The following is a 13,035-nucleotide window of genomic DNA, read 5'->3' as shown; positions in this document are numbered from 1 at the left end:
CACCACTCCACAGACTGGAGTCCCAAGAATGAGCCCAAAAACTGAGGAAGGAAGACTTCGTTCTATACCTGTCCATCTCAGAAGAAGAAAGCAGAATTTTCTGTCCCTGTGGCACTGCTGGTGACACATGCTGTTATCCTACACAGCACCATTGCCGGAAGTCCAAAAGGCTCTTCTTTGATTTTTTTTTTTTTTGTGCCAGTACTTGGACTTGAACTCAGAACCTTTAGCATCCACTCCCTTAGCATTTTCACTCTATCACTTGAGCTACAGCTCCACTTCCAGTTTTTTGCTGGTTAATTGGAGATCAGAGTCTCACCGACTTTACTGTGCCCCCCCCCCAGCTTTGAACCATGATCCTCAGATCTAAGCCTCCTGAGAAGCTAGGATTATACGCATGAGCCATGGCACCCAGCCTTAACATTTTCACGCTCTTTCTAATCAACTAATCACTTTGGAACAGAGAGGCCACACAGATGCTCCAAATGACTGATCTGAAGTGTTGCTGGCTCATGGTTGACCATGTCACCCCAATGCTCAAAAACTCCCCATGATTTGCAGAGTAGATGTCACACACGTACATCAGAGAAAGGAAGAAGGGCTATAGGCTCCGGGAGGGGTGGCAGGGGGCCCTGTGCCCTGTGGGTGTGACGTGAAGGTGACTCAAGGCTACCCCCATGATCTTGTCATTACTTTTAAAGCAAGAGCTCTGAGTGATCCAATGGACTGGATCCAGTCACCAGGTCCAATATGGACAATTGGTTCCCAAACCGTGGTGAAGGGCAAAGAAAAGAGACTTCTTTACAAACAACCCTGTCAGGAAGAAGAGTCAAAGAGGCACAGTGGCTCTGAGTTTATCTGCAAATGGGGTCTGATAAGAAGGCTAAGATTTTATCTTAAAAAAAAAAAGTGGTACAGGCCACTGGGACCAATCCGGTTTGCTGATTTTCAGGAGGGCACAGCTGGAATTCACGGATTTGGCTCTTGTTTCTTTGCCATACCCAGAGTCACAGCACCCAGGAACTTGGGCAGCCGGGAGACAAATAAGAGGAGCCACAGCCTTATCAATGGATTTGGAGAGAAGGGATTCAAGACAAGGGAGCCCGGACAGATCAGTGACGTGGGTGGCTGCCTGCACAGATTGGGGAGGTCCTAGTACCCCTCGCCCCATTCCTGGTCAGTCAGGCAAAATGGACAAGGCAGGCATTGAACAAGGAGACTTGGGGTATCTGCTGGCTTTTGACCAGAGCCTCTCTTCTGAGATGCCCCAAAGTTCATCTCCAAGTCTTCTCTTACAGCCTTAGCTTCAACCCCCCAAAAAGGCCATTCAAACCTCAAAGATGCCCTAGCTGGTGCCTTCCACCCTCTTAGGGCTATTCAAAGACCCAGAAGTGTCCCTAAAGCCTGTCCAAGAGTACCATGCCCTGACTTCAAGACCTAGTAATAGCACACATGTGCCGTCCCCCCACAAAGACATCAGTGTACAGTGATTCAAGCCTGCAATCCTCTGGGAGGCAGAAGGCAGAGATTGTGGGATTGTGGTTCTAGGTCAGCCTGGGCAAAATGAAGTTAATGACTCCATGTTGCTGAGGGGTTGATTGTGGTGGCATGAGTCTTCTATCCCAACCACAGGGGAAGCACAATGGCTGGGTACAGTGTCAATCCCAAAATAGATAAATAGCAAGATCACAATCCAGCTCTGGGCATAAATTAAGACTTTGGCTCAAAAATAACAAGAGGTGGTGTGGTTAAAAAGGTATGGATAAAGTGGAGAGCACCTGCATTTCAAGTGTGAGACTCTGAGCTCAATTCTCAATATAGCCGAGAAGAAAGACAGAGAGAAACAGAGAGGGGGGGGGTATGTGGGGATCCTCACAAGCTTTTCCCTCTTGTCCACTTGCTTGTCTGGTCTGTAACCACCTGTTGTCATTACTGTCACCTGTTTGTGATCCTGTTTTCTGGTCATACACCTACTAAATAGAATCAACAAGGCCCAGCTGTGAAATGACATCTCTCCTGATGTCCCCATTCTTCTGTACCATAAAAATTTTATTGTCAGCATCAACATGACAACATACTATAATTTCTAAGATAAGAATCAGAGATAGTGAAAATAAAAACAATCTCTATCCTCTATCTTATGTACCTTGGTCCCAATGTCCCCCTACAGCTTCTCCAGTAGTTTTCTGGTTCTTGTCACACAAAGTCTTCCAAAGAGTGATCTAAGCCAGGTACTTACTAGTGGCTCACATCTGCAATTCTCGATGCTCTGGAGGCTGAGATCTGAGGATCATAGTTCAAAGCCATCCCAGGCAGGAAAGTTCATGAGATTCTTATCTCCAATTAACAATCAAAAAGCCAGAATTGGAGCTGCCACTCAAGGGTGGCATGTTAGCACTTGAGTGAAAAAGCTAAGGGATGGCATCCAGGGGGAGTTCAAGCCCCAGTACAGGCACGCACACACACACACACACACACACACACACACACACACACACACACACACACACACCTATATTCCCAGCGTCCATTCTCTTTCCTCCTGTTGGTCTGTCTTGGCTTAGACTGTTGACCTACCACTGAAACCAGTTCACTGCTCATTTTCAAGGTTAACAAGAAGCTCCACATTGGGAAATCCAAAAGCTGTTATCAGTTCTCAGCTTACTAAATCCATTAGCATCACATGGGAGCATTGTTGACCACCTTCCTGGAAGCACATATTTTAGGCTTGGCTTGCCAATGAGTCCTGTGTGTGTGTGTGTGTGTGTGTGTGTGTGTGTGTGTGTGTGTGTGTGTGTGTGTGTGTATGTGTGTGTATGCATGCACACATGCATGCACACCACTACAGGGGTGGAACTCAAGGTGTAGGTGCTTAGCCTTAGTGTTTTTATTCAAGGCTGGCACTCTACCACTTGAGCCACACCTCTACTTCTTGGATTTTGGTGGTTAATTGGAGATGAGTCTCCTGGAATTTCCTGCCTGGGATGGCTTTGAACTGCGATCTTCAGACCCAGTGTCCTGAGTTGCTAGGATTACAGGCATGGGCCACTGGTACCTGATTATGTCCATTTTTGACTGTGGCTCTAAGCACAAGGGCTCCAGGGCCCCATCTCAGCATTCCTCCTCAACACCAGGTGAACTTGCTTGCTTTCTTGGCCTTGAATGTCAAACAAACGTGAATTCATCCATCCCAGAGCTGTCTGCAGCACACCTCTGTCCTGGGCTCTAGAATTGCACACTCAGACCCTTCTCTGAAATGCATCATAGTCCAAATGATGACACTGAAAATTCACCTTTTCCCCAACCTGCTTGTCTCTGCTTTCCCAACTCCCATTCTTCTAGGCCAAAGACCTCATACTCATCTTTGATGTGCTGAATTGTTTCCCACCCCGAATTCAATCACAAACATTTACTCACAAACTACTTCCAAAAACCTCTCATTGTTACCAGCTTGGTCCAGGCCTCCTACAACACCACCCACATGTCCCCTCCCTCAACAGCAGCCAGTGTGACAATGACCCCTCCCCCAATGCAAAACCTCCAGGGACTTCTGTAAAGATTTACACCTTTGACCTGTCAGCTCTTCCACCTGACCTTTCTCTGTTGCAGCCATCCTGACCTCCTTCTTGCTCTCCCTACCAAGCCAGAGCCACGCCTTGGCAGGCCTTTGCTTTTCCCCTACATAGTTCAACCCTCCTTTTCTACAGTCTCTGCCAGTGTGGTTTTCCAGAGCAGCCCTTGTAGATGCCCATCCTCCCTGCTGCCCTCCACAGCGTCTCCTTATTTGTTTACCATCTTCTCCCCCAAACCACAGGTTGCTCAATGTTTTCAGTAATGGTTATTTCTGGCAGGCACATAGAAGGTACCAGAGAGATAAATGTTGTATGAAATAAATCAACAGGAAATTAGCATGCTAGACACTTGCTTTACTCATCCTGTGCATCCTATTAATCTGGCAGCTGCGGGGATGCTGGGGGCTTACTCCTGTAATCCTAGCTACTCAAGAAGCTGAGATCTAAGGATCCCCATTCGAAGACAGCTTAGGCAGGAGCATCCATGAGACTCATATTTCCAGTTAACCAGCAAAAAGCCAGAAATGGAGCTGTGGCTCAAGCCAAAAAAAAGCAGTGTTCAGGCCCTGAGTTCAAGCCTTAGCCCTAGCACTAAATAAATAAATAAAGCAGCATCTGCCCTTCCCTCAAGGGTGTGCTTTCCTCTGCCTATTCAGGGCCACCTTGGGAAGTTATTCTTTGAAAGTTATCCCAGATTAGCCCAATGTTTCTCTGCCTGCCATGACACTCTGCTCCTCTCCAGAATCCACTCTGTCTGCACTTCTCCCTGCCACCTCCCTACACATGATGAACTACAGTAGGAGTTCACATCCCATATGTCCAGATTAGTTAACTCTAGCTTTCTCAGAAACATGTCCTGCCCTGGGCTCCTCCTTCCCCAGTCAACACTGACCTTGACCAGCATGTCTGGGCCTTGGAGCTTGTGGCCAGGGGGACATGGTGTACCGCCAGTGCAGATCCCAAGGGCTAGATGTCCATTCCTGGCACAGCCCCTGGGCAGTGTGCAGCTGAAGGAGAACAGCCAGGATCATCTAGAAGTGTGGTTCCAGATACTGCTTGAATAAAAAATGGCACCACCAGGGAGTTCTGTGCAGAATCGGTGACCGGGAACCATTTGCCAATCCACCAGCGGATCACAGCTAGTAAGTAACAGAGTCAGGGATTCTAACCGAAGCCTGGCTGGATCTGTGAGGCTTTTCTCCCTCCTTTGTGACATTTTCTGGTCCTTTCCCATTGTTTTTGCTAGAACCAGGCCTCAATTCACCTGGCTGCTGGTCTGGCGTAACAGCAAATGCTCACATCCTACCTAGAAGGGAAACACAAAGCTAGGAAGGAGCAGAGGGAAGGAGCCAAGAGCTCAGGAAGCACTGCTGGCAGTGAAGGCTGCGCCCAGCATTCCCAGATGGCAGCCAAGCTTGGAGCCACAGCCAGAGAGGATGAGCAGCTGGCCTTGGCCAGTGTAGTGGGCCCCAGAGGCAGACAAGGCTGACCTTGACCCCCTGTTCCCCAGCAATTAGTACGTTGCACATGGCCCAGTCACATGGGCTTGCAAGTTGTGAGAGCACAACTATTCTGGGCATGGCTGAGCCTTGGGGCAGCGGCTGTCCTTCCGGCCTGATGGGAACGAGGCCTGCCACGGACCAGCTCCTTCCAGTTCGTCTTCCTAGAGAGCAGGCCCTGCTGGGTAGGGGAGCTGGAGGCTAATGCATTCACCTAAGTCCGCAGGATGGAGTTCTCAGAGGGATGCAGAAGCACCTCAGTCAGGTGCTTTCTAGTCAGGTGATATTTCCAGGGACAGCTTGTGTCCATGAATTCTGGGTTCATGAAGTTTCATTTTCAATCATCTCATGTGATGGATACCAAGAGAGACCATCAGTGCAGTGTGGGCAGCATCGCATCTCAGATGCCCAGAGCTTGCATGAGAGGGGGCACCAATGCACCAGGCATAAACATACTTCCCGTTTGTACAGCAGTGTTTCAGACAGAAGTGAGGAGTAGGGGAGAAGCTGGGGCTCAGGGCCCAAGGATATTTTCTGGTTTAAAATGAAAATAACTATTCAGCCATCAAAATCCCAAGCCAGCTGAGCACCAGTGACTCACACCTGTAATCCTAACTACTCAGGAGGCTGAGATCTGAGGATTGCAGTTCAAAGCCAACCTGGGCAGGAAAGTCTGTGAGATTCTTATCTCTAACCACCAAAAAGCTAGAAGTGGTTTTGTTAGTTTATCTGTCTTTGGGAGGTAAGAAGCACTGAAACAGAAGGATAAGGAGTGAACAAATGCAGCAGTGATACTAACTAGACACTGTTGAAAAGGAACTATACAACTTGTGGGTGGGGATAGGAGGGAAAATCTGGGAGAAAGCTAGGGAGGAAATGACATTGTACAGAAAGTAATGTACTCATTATTTGACTTATGTAACAGTAACTCCTCTGTACATCACCTTTATAATAAAAATAAAAACAAAACATTTAAAAAGCCACAAGTAGATCTATGCTCAAGTGGTAGAGTGCTAGCCTTGAGCAAAAATGTTCAGGGATAGCACCCATGCCATATGCCCCAGGACACACACACACACACACACACACACACAATTCCAATGCCATTATTTGCAGAAATAAAAGCAATAATCCTAAAATTCACAGGGAAGAATAAAAGGCCCCAATCACAAAAGCAATCCTGAGCAAAAAGTGTAATGGTGGAAATACCACAATGCTAACCTTCAAATTATGTTACAGAGTTATAATAACAAAAACAACATGGTACAGGCACAAAACCAAACACAAAGTCTAATTATGCAGAATAGAAGACACAGAAATGAGTCCATATAATCATGTGACTTTTAACAAGGGCACCAAAAACCTATGTTAAAAAAACAGCCTGTGTAACAAGTGGTGCAAAAAAAAAAACAGTAATAACAAAAACTAATGTAGAAGACTAAACTAGACCCCTATTTCTTTTAGTGTACAAAACAAAAAACTTTCACATGGAACAAATATCTTAGTGTTAGATCATAAACTTTGAAGCTACTACAGGAAAATGTAAAGAACTCACTGGAAGATATAGATATAGACAATGATATTCTGAATAGGTGTTCAATTAAACAGTAAATGATGTCAATGGGATTGCATCAAATTAAAAAGCTTCTGTACAACAAAAGAAATAAGTACCATAATTATCAAACAATATCTTTGCCAACCATCCAATAGATAAAAGATTAACATCCATAATCGGCAAAGAGCCCAAAAATTTAGACACCAAAAGAACAAATACTTAAATTAATAAACTGTCAAATGAAACAGACAATTCTCAGAAGAAGGACAAATGGCCAATAAATGCATGAAGAAACATTTTGTCTTTAGCCATGAAAGAAATGAAAAGTAACAAGATTCCATCTTACCTCAGTCAGAGAAGCAATCACCAAGGAAACAAACAACAATAAATGCTAGCGAGGATGTGGGGTTAGTAGGGGTGGAGAAGGAACTCTCATACACTGTTGGTGGGAATGTAAACTAGTACAACCACTATGGAAATCAGTAATTGAAAATCGATCTTTCTATTTGAATGATGATATGTATATCATGTACATAGGTTATATACTATTGTATATATTATATACATATGTGTCCATATATGTATAAAACATATAAAACTCAGAGTACTATTCAGTCACAAAGAAACATGATAGTGATAATGATGATGGTCGTGGTGGTGGTGGTGATGATGATGATGATAGTGATGACAGCGACGAAGACACTGATGATGATGGTAACAATAGGAAACAAATAATTATGGGACTTTCTACTCATATACGCACAACTAACAATGAGACAACTCCTTCTTCAAAGGTGGAAAGCAAGATCAAAGACTGGACTCAGCTGCTCTAAGAGACACTTACAGTTGAATAAAATCCAAATGCATTTTACAATTGAAATACACATCTGATGATACTTTTCTCTCTCCTGTTGAGAAAGTAAAACCTTGGTAATCTTTGCATTTAAGTGATGATAGCCCCAAGTTTAAAAGTGAGGAAATAACTGCCACCTGTGTTAAACCTGCTCTGTGCTTCTATGTCATTCATTCATTCATTCATTCATTCATTCAGAATAGAGCACATGACCACTACATGTCATCAAGATGCTAAGGTTCAAACAGGAAAGTTCTGGATCAGTGGAGACACACTGGTTTATAGGAATAGCTGAAGATCAGGATCCCAAGTCCAGCCAGCTCTGAGTCCAATCTCATTTCTATCTATCTAGCTAGCTAGCTAGCTAATATGATATGCATATAATTATATATAGTATATTATATAATATAACATATTACATAATATAACACATTATATAATACAATACACTCATATAATATGCTGTATTATATATTTTATTACATAAGTACATTATTGCATGTATTATATATTGTATAATTACATCTAGAACACATTATATTATATGTAATATGACACATTATGTTACATAATATATAAAATACCTATATTCTATATGAGCTCCAATTCCATTTCTCTGCATCTATATAGGAATAAGTACAAACCATCATTGGAAGGGCAAAGCCTCACCCTGTGCTGTTCTAGAACACAACCCCTCCATGTCCCTGCAGCTAGCTGCCACTGCCCTGTCCTCAGGCTTCGGAGGACAGCCTAGATCCCTGCAGGGAGCCAGCGGGGTGGAGGTCACACATCGGGAGGGCAGGGCTCATATCCACCTGCTGACATCTCCCTGGCCACCCTGTACCATGCCTTGAGTGTACACACAGGAAGCCACAGGAGCCCAGCTTGGAACATGGAGTTCCAGAGGGGAGAGGATGGAACTCCAAATGCCCAAGGCAGAAATTCAGGATACTCATTAGACATCTTTTCCAAGACCTTGCAGCATGGAGAGGTCATGCATCCTGGCATATTGGGCAGAGCCCTGTATCTGTCTGTTACCCGAGCAAAATGTGGGACAGTGTGGTGTCTCCTTCTCTGGTTGTATGTACCTAGTGTGAATAATCAACTGTATGTCCACTGTGATAAGTGACAAACCCGCCTGCCCTTGAGCTTCTCATATTCTCTGGAAGCCAGAAATGAGGAAAGGAGGCTGGGGAGAGGAGAGAGAGGAATCCACAGCATTTTAGAAGGAATACCAGTGGCCGGATGCTTCCTTGGAGCCCTGGTAGTTAGAGGCTCTGAGTCTCTCCTTGTCTGAGGGAGGGCCTGGGGTAGTTGAACACAGGCCAGTATCCTGCCTGGCCTGCTGCACCCCTGTGTGTACCCAGTGCCCAGTGCATACTGGTGTTTCCAATTTGCAGATGAACACACAGGCCAGAAAGCTCATTCCTCAGCAATGTGTATGAAGTAGAACCTCGACCCTCCTTGTTTTCATGGCTCCATCTATATCATCAATTCTGTTTCCCATCCTGTGTCCGAGACACACACATCAAGGGATTAAATGCAGTATGTAGGGGCAGGGAACCGTTCTGGTGACATCACTGGGGTCACCCTAGGCTCAAAGGGCTTTGCACACATAGTTGCTTCCTCTGGGACTCAAGTAGTCCTAGGGTACAGAAGTGACTTGAATTCTCTCAGGGGCCTGCACACAGACACACAAATGGTATGTTGTGTTGACTGACACACAGCCTGAGTCACCACTCACAACTACAGGCTCACGGAGGAAGGTAGCACAAATGCTACCTGAACTGGAAAATGGGAGTCTGGTGATTTATATGAAATGAAGAAGCTGGGGCAGATCTACAACGCAAGGACTGCACCAGGTGCTGGTGGCTCCCACCGGTAATACTGGCTACTTAGGAGGCTGAGATCTGAAGATTGAGGTTCAGAGCCAGCCCATGCAGGAAAGTCTGTGAGACTCTGATCTCCAATTAACTAGCAAAAAGCTGAAATGGAGTTGTGGCTCAAGTGGTAAAGCTCTAGCATTAAATGATAAAGCTAAGGGACAGCGCCTAAGTACTGAGTTCAAGCTCAATTTCCACACACACACACACACACACACACACACACACACACACACACACACACACACACACACACAAATACTGCCAACTTATGCTCTCCAAACCCTGTCCGAGAGACAGGGCTGGCCAATGTAGATGCATGATGTTACCCAGGAGAGAGGAGGTAACTCTGGGCAACAGTGCTGCATCCTCCCATGTGGCTCCCATCTCATGCCACCATTACAGGAGCTTCAGGGCTCCATAGGCCAACATGGCTTTCCCCTTCCTAGCTTTGCCCTCCTTCCAGACTTGTTGAAAGTCCGACTACCCATGTCTTCTAGAAGTGTACTAGCGCCCTTGGTGATAGCCCTTAGCTGTTGGGTGGAAGGTGCTGGAAGCTGACTGGGACACAGAACTGCCATCTCTTCACCACCAACAAATCTCTCCCAGTGTGGTGCACTCCGACTGGGGTAGCCTAAGGTCTGAGAGAAGCGAGGGTGGTGGAGTTAGGAGGTCAGTTGGAGCCATCACAGGCAGTGTGTTGTCAGGAGGTCAGGGGTCACCCCAATTTTTATGCTGAGAGGCCTGGCTTTCATGGTAGGCTACACAAAGAACACTTGGCTCCCTGCTTGGCCTTCTGCACAATGCCCTGCTGGACCTGAGCTTTGGGCCTCATTCTCATTTACCTGAATTCATCAGCAAGATTCACCAGTTCTGTCCTATTTTGTGGAGATTTCCAGTTCCTTAGATTTGTTTGTAAACCACAATAAACTCATTGTAAGATGTGTGTGTGTGTGTGTGTGTGTGTGTGTGTGTGTGTGTGCGTGTGCGTGCATGCATGTGCGTACATGGGTGCCAATCTTGGGGCTTGAACTCAAAACCTAGGTGCTGATCCTGAACTTTTCTGCCCAAGGCTACCACTCTACCACTGGCACCACAGCTCCACTTGCAAGTTTTCTGCTTATTAATTGGAGGTAAGAGTCTCATGGACTTTCCTGCCTGGGCTAGCTTTGAACTGCAATCTGATCCTCAGATCTCAGGCTTTCAAACCACAATCCTCAGATCTCAGGCTCCTGAGTAGGTAGGATGATAGACATGAGCACTGGTTTTATTTCAAGACATTTTAATTACTTTTGAATAGAAGATGTAAACCAACATCCCTGAGTTAGAAAAATGCTTAGCTGATCTTAGCTCCAGAGAGGCCAAGGGGTCCACACCCCTGGACCTAGAACCTGAGAGCCCTTTAAACCATTTTCCCTGCTTCCATTACAGAAACCTAACTCAAATCTGCTGTCAGGAATGTGCTGCAAATCTTGTTGTTGTTGTTTTTAAGCCAATTCGCCTATGAACAAAATGTTTACTCTGTGTTTCACCTTTTCTTCATTTGGTTAATGGTTCTCAAACCACTGGTCTCCATGCTTTTGAGCACATGTGTTCTGGCTAGCTCAGATCACCAACTGGAGCTTCCACTCCTAATCGGTCCAGCCTCAGCAACTCATCCCACCAGCTGCCCTGCATGGCCTTCCTGTACCACCTCCCTGCACAGCCACATGCCTGTAGAACAAAGATGGATGCCCCCAGCATAGCCAGATGGTCTCCCCTCCCCTCCATCCCCAGGGAAAGGAAACTTCCCTCAGAAAGTAAGACAGACAGACAGAGCTTTCCACCACCACCAACCCTCCCCCCCTCCCCCAGGCCCTAACCTGGCCCCCACTCACAGTGTGCCTAGGATGATAATCAGAAACACTTTGATTTCCTCTTCCCATCACAAATACATGAGCTGCTTATACGGATCAGATCAGAGTAGAGCCCATTTCCCAAGTTCCTGGCTCTGGAGTGTTCTCCTCATTTTTGTTCATGTATTCATACCATTCAGCATCACAACGAATCCATGCAAAGCCAGGATCTTCATGTGGTTTTCGCTGCTATAACAAAGTACCTGAGACTGGTAATTTATAAAGGAATGACATTCATTTCACTCACAAGGTTGGAAGTCAAAGTTCAAGCTGAGCAGCCATGTCTAGTAAGGGGTTTAGTTTATGCCATAATATGGCAGCAAAGTAGAGGGGAGAGGAGGTATGAACAGGAGACAGCAAGAAAGGATGGACTGACATAACAACCCACTCTGCAGGTCACTAACCCAGCTGTGTGAGGAAATGATGAATCCCTTTGATGATCTGATCTTAGAGTCCCCTCCCCTTGAACATTTCAACAATGACTTGTGGAGAAGACACGCCATATTCAAACTTTGCCACAGAAAAAGTGTCTGTGGCAAGTTTGGATTGACATTGAGACCCCATCTCAAGGTCATAGCCCAGTCCAAACCCTCAAAAGAGCCGGAGCCAGCTATCAGATGGGGATAGCTCTGGCCTCGAACAGGGACTATGGTCAAGTCCTCAGTGCTCAGGGTGATGAAGGCAGGTTTGGGGACCTTTGCAGCAGCCAGAATCAGAGGCAGAAGCTTCTAGACTAAAGAGTGTGGCCCCCACGCTCATGTATAGTGGGAAAAGCATGGGGATGGGGATGAGAGTGGCTTAGAAAAACGAAGCCAAACCCAGAGGGTGAATCACATGGTGCAGAAAATGTATACAATAAGAGTAAACATGTGCTCTTTGATAGACCATTTCTAATTCAGCATCTGATCCATTTCTTTCCTCTCAGAATGAAAATGAAAAAGTAGTCATCTGTCAGCTCTGGGGTTTCCCTGTGGTGCCTGATAAAAGAGACAGTCATTACAGGTACTGAATGCAAAGTTCCTCAGGGATGATTGCTTGCCTCTATTTTATTTGTTGATTGGCACATGGTATTTGTACATATTTATAAGGTACAATATGATGTTTTGGCTCATATATATACATATATATTAATGACCAACTCAAAATTACATCTTGCATTTGTACATATGTACATACATGTTATGTATGGTTTTTTTTTTACTAAGTAGGGGTTTCAATATGTCAGTTTATGAATAGAATGTCTCTTGATCAATACCATCCCTTCCATCATCCCCCCATCAACCCCCATCTCTCCCAACCCTACCCATCCCTCACGTTTCCAGGCTCAGTTTTCACATATGCACATTGAATATCATGACTGCATTTGCCCACCCTTCTCTCCATTTATCTGCTCCTCTCTCCTTGACCTCATCCTCCCATAACATGTTTCAGCTTTCTGGTGTTCATGTTGTTAAACTAAGTTAGTTATTAAAATGACTTACATCATTGAAATCCTCCCCTGAGTATACCATAAGCATGAACAGAAGTTAGCATGAATATATACACAAAGCATCATTTCTTAAGGTTCTTGAGGCCTTGAATTCAGTGCCTCCGGCTCTTACTTGGCGCATTTGCTCATGTCTGGCACTCTACCACCTAAGCTACACTTCTAGTCTGGCTTTTTGCTGATGAATTGGGGACTGTCTCCGTAGTCATTCTTGCTCAGGCTGGCTTCAAATTTCAATCCTCTAGATTTCAGCTTCTTGGGTAGCTAGGACTACAGGTATGAGCTACCAGCC

The sequence above is a fragment of the Dipodomys merriami genome, unplaced genomic scaffold (genome assembly GCF_024711535.1).
Source record: "Dipodomys merriami isolate MVZ:Mamm:240054 unplaced genomic scaffold, mDipMer1.0.p SCAF_14, whole genome shotgun sequence".
Taxonomy (NCBI): Eukaryota; Metazoa; Chordata; class Mammalia; order Rodentia; family Heteromyidae; genus Dipodomys; species Dipodomys merriami.
Note: the sequence above shows the minus strand (reverse complement) of the source record.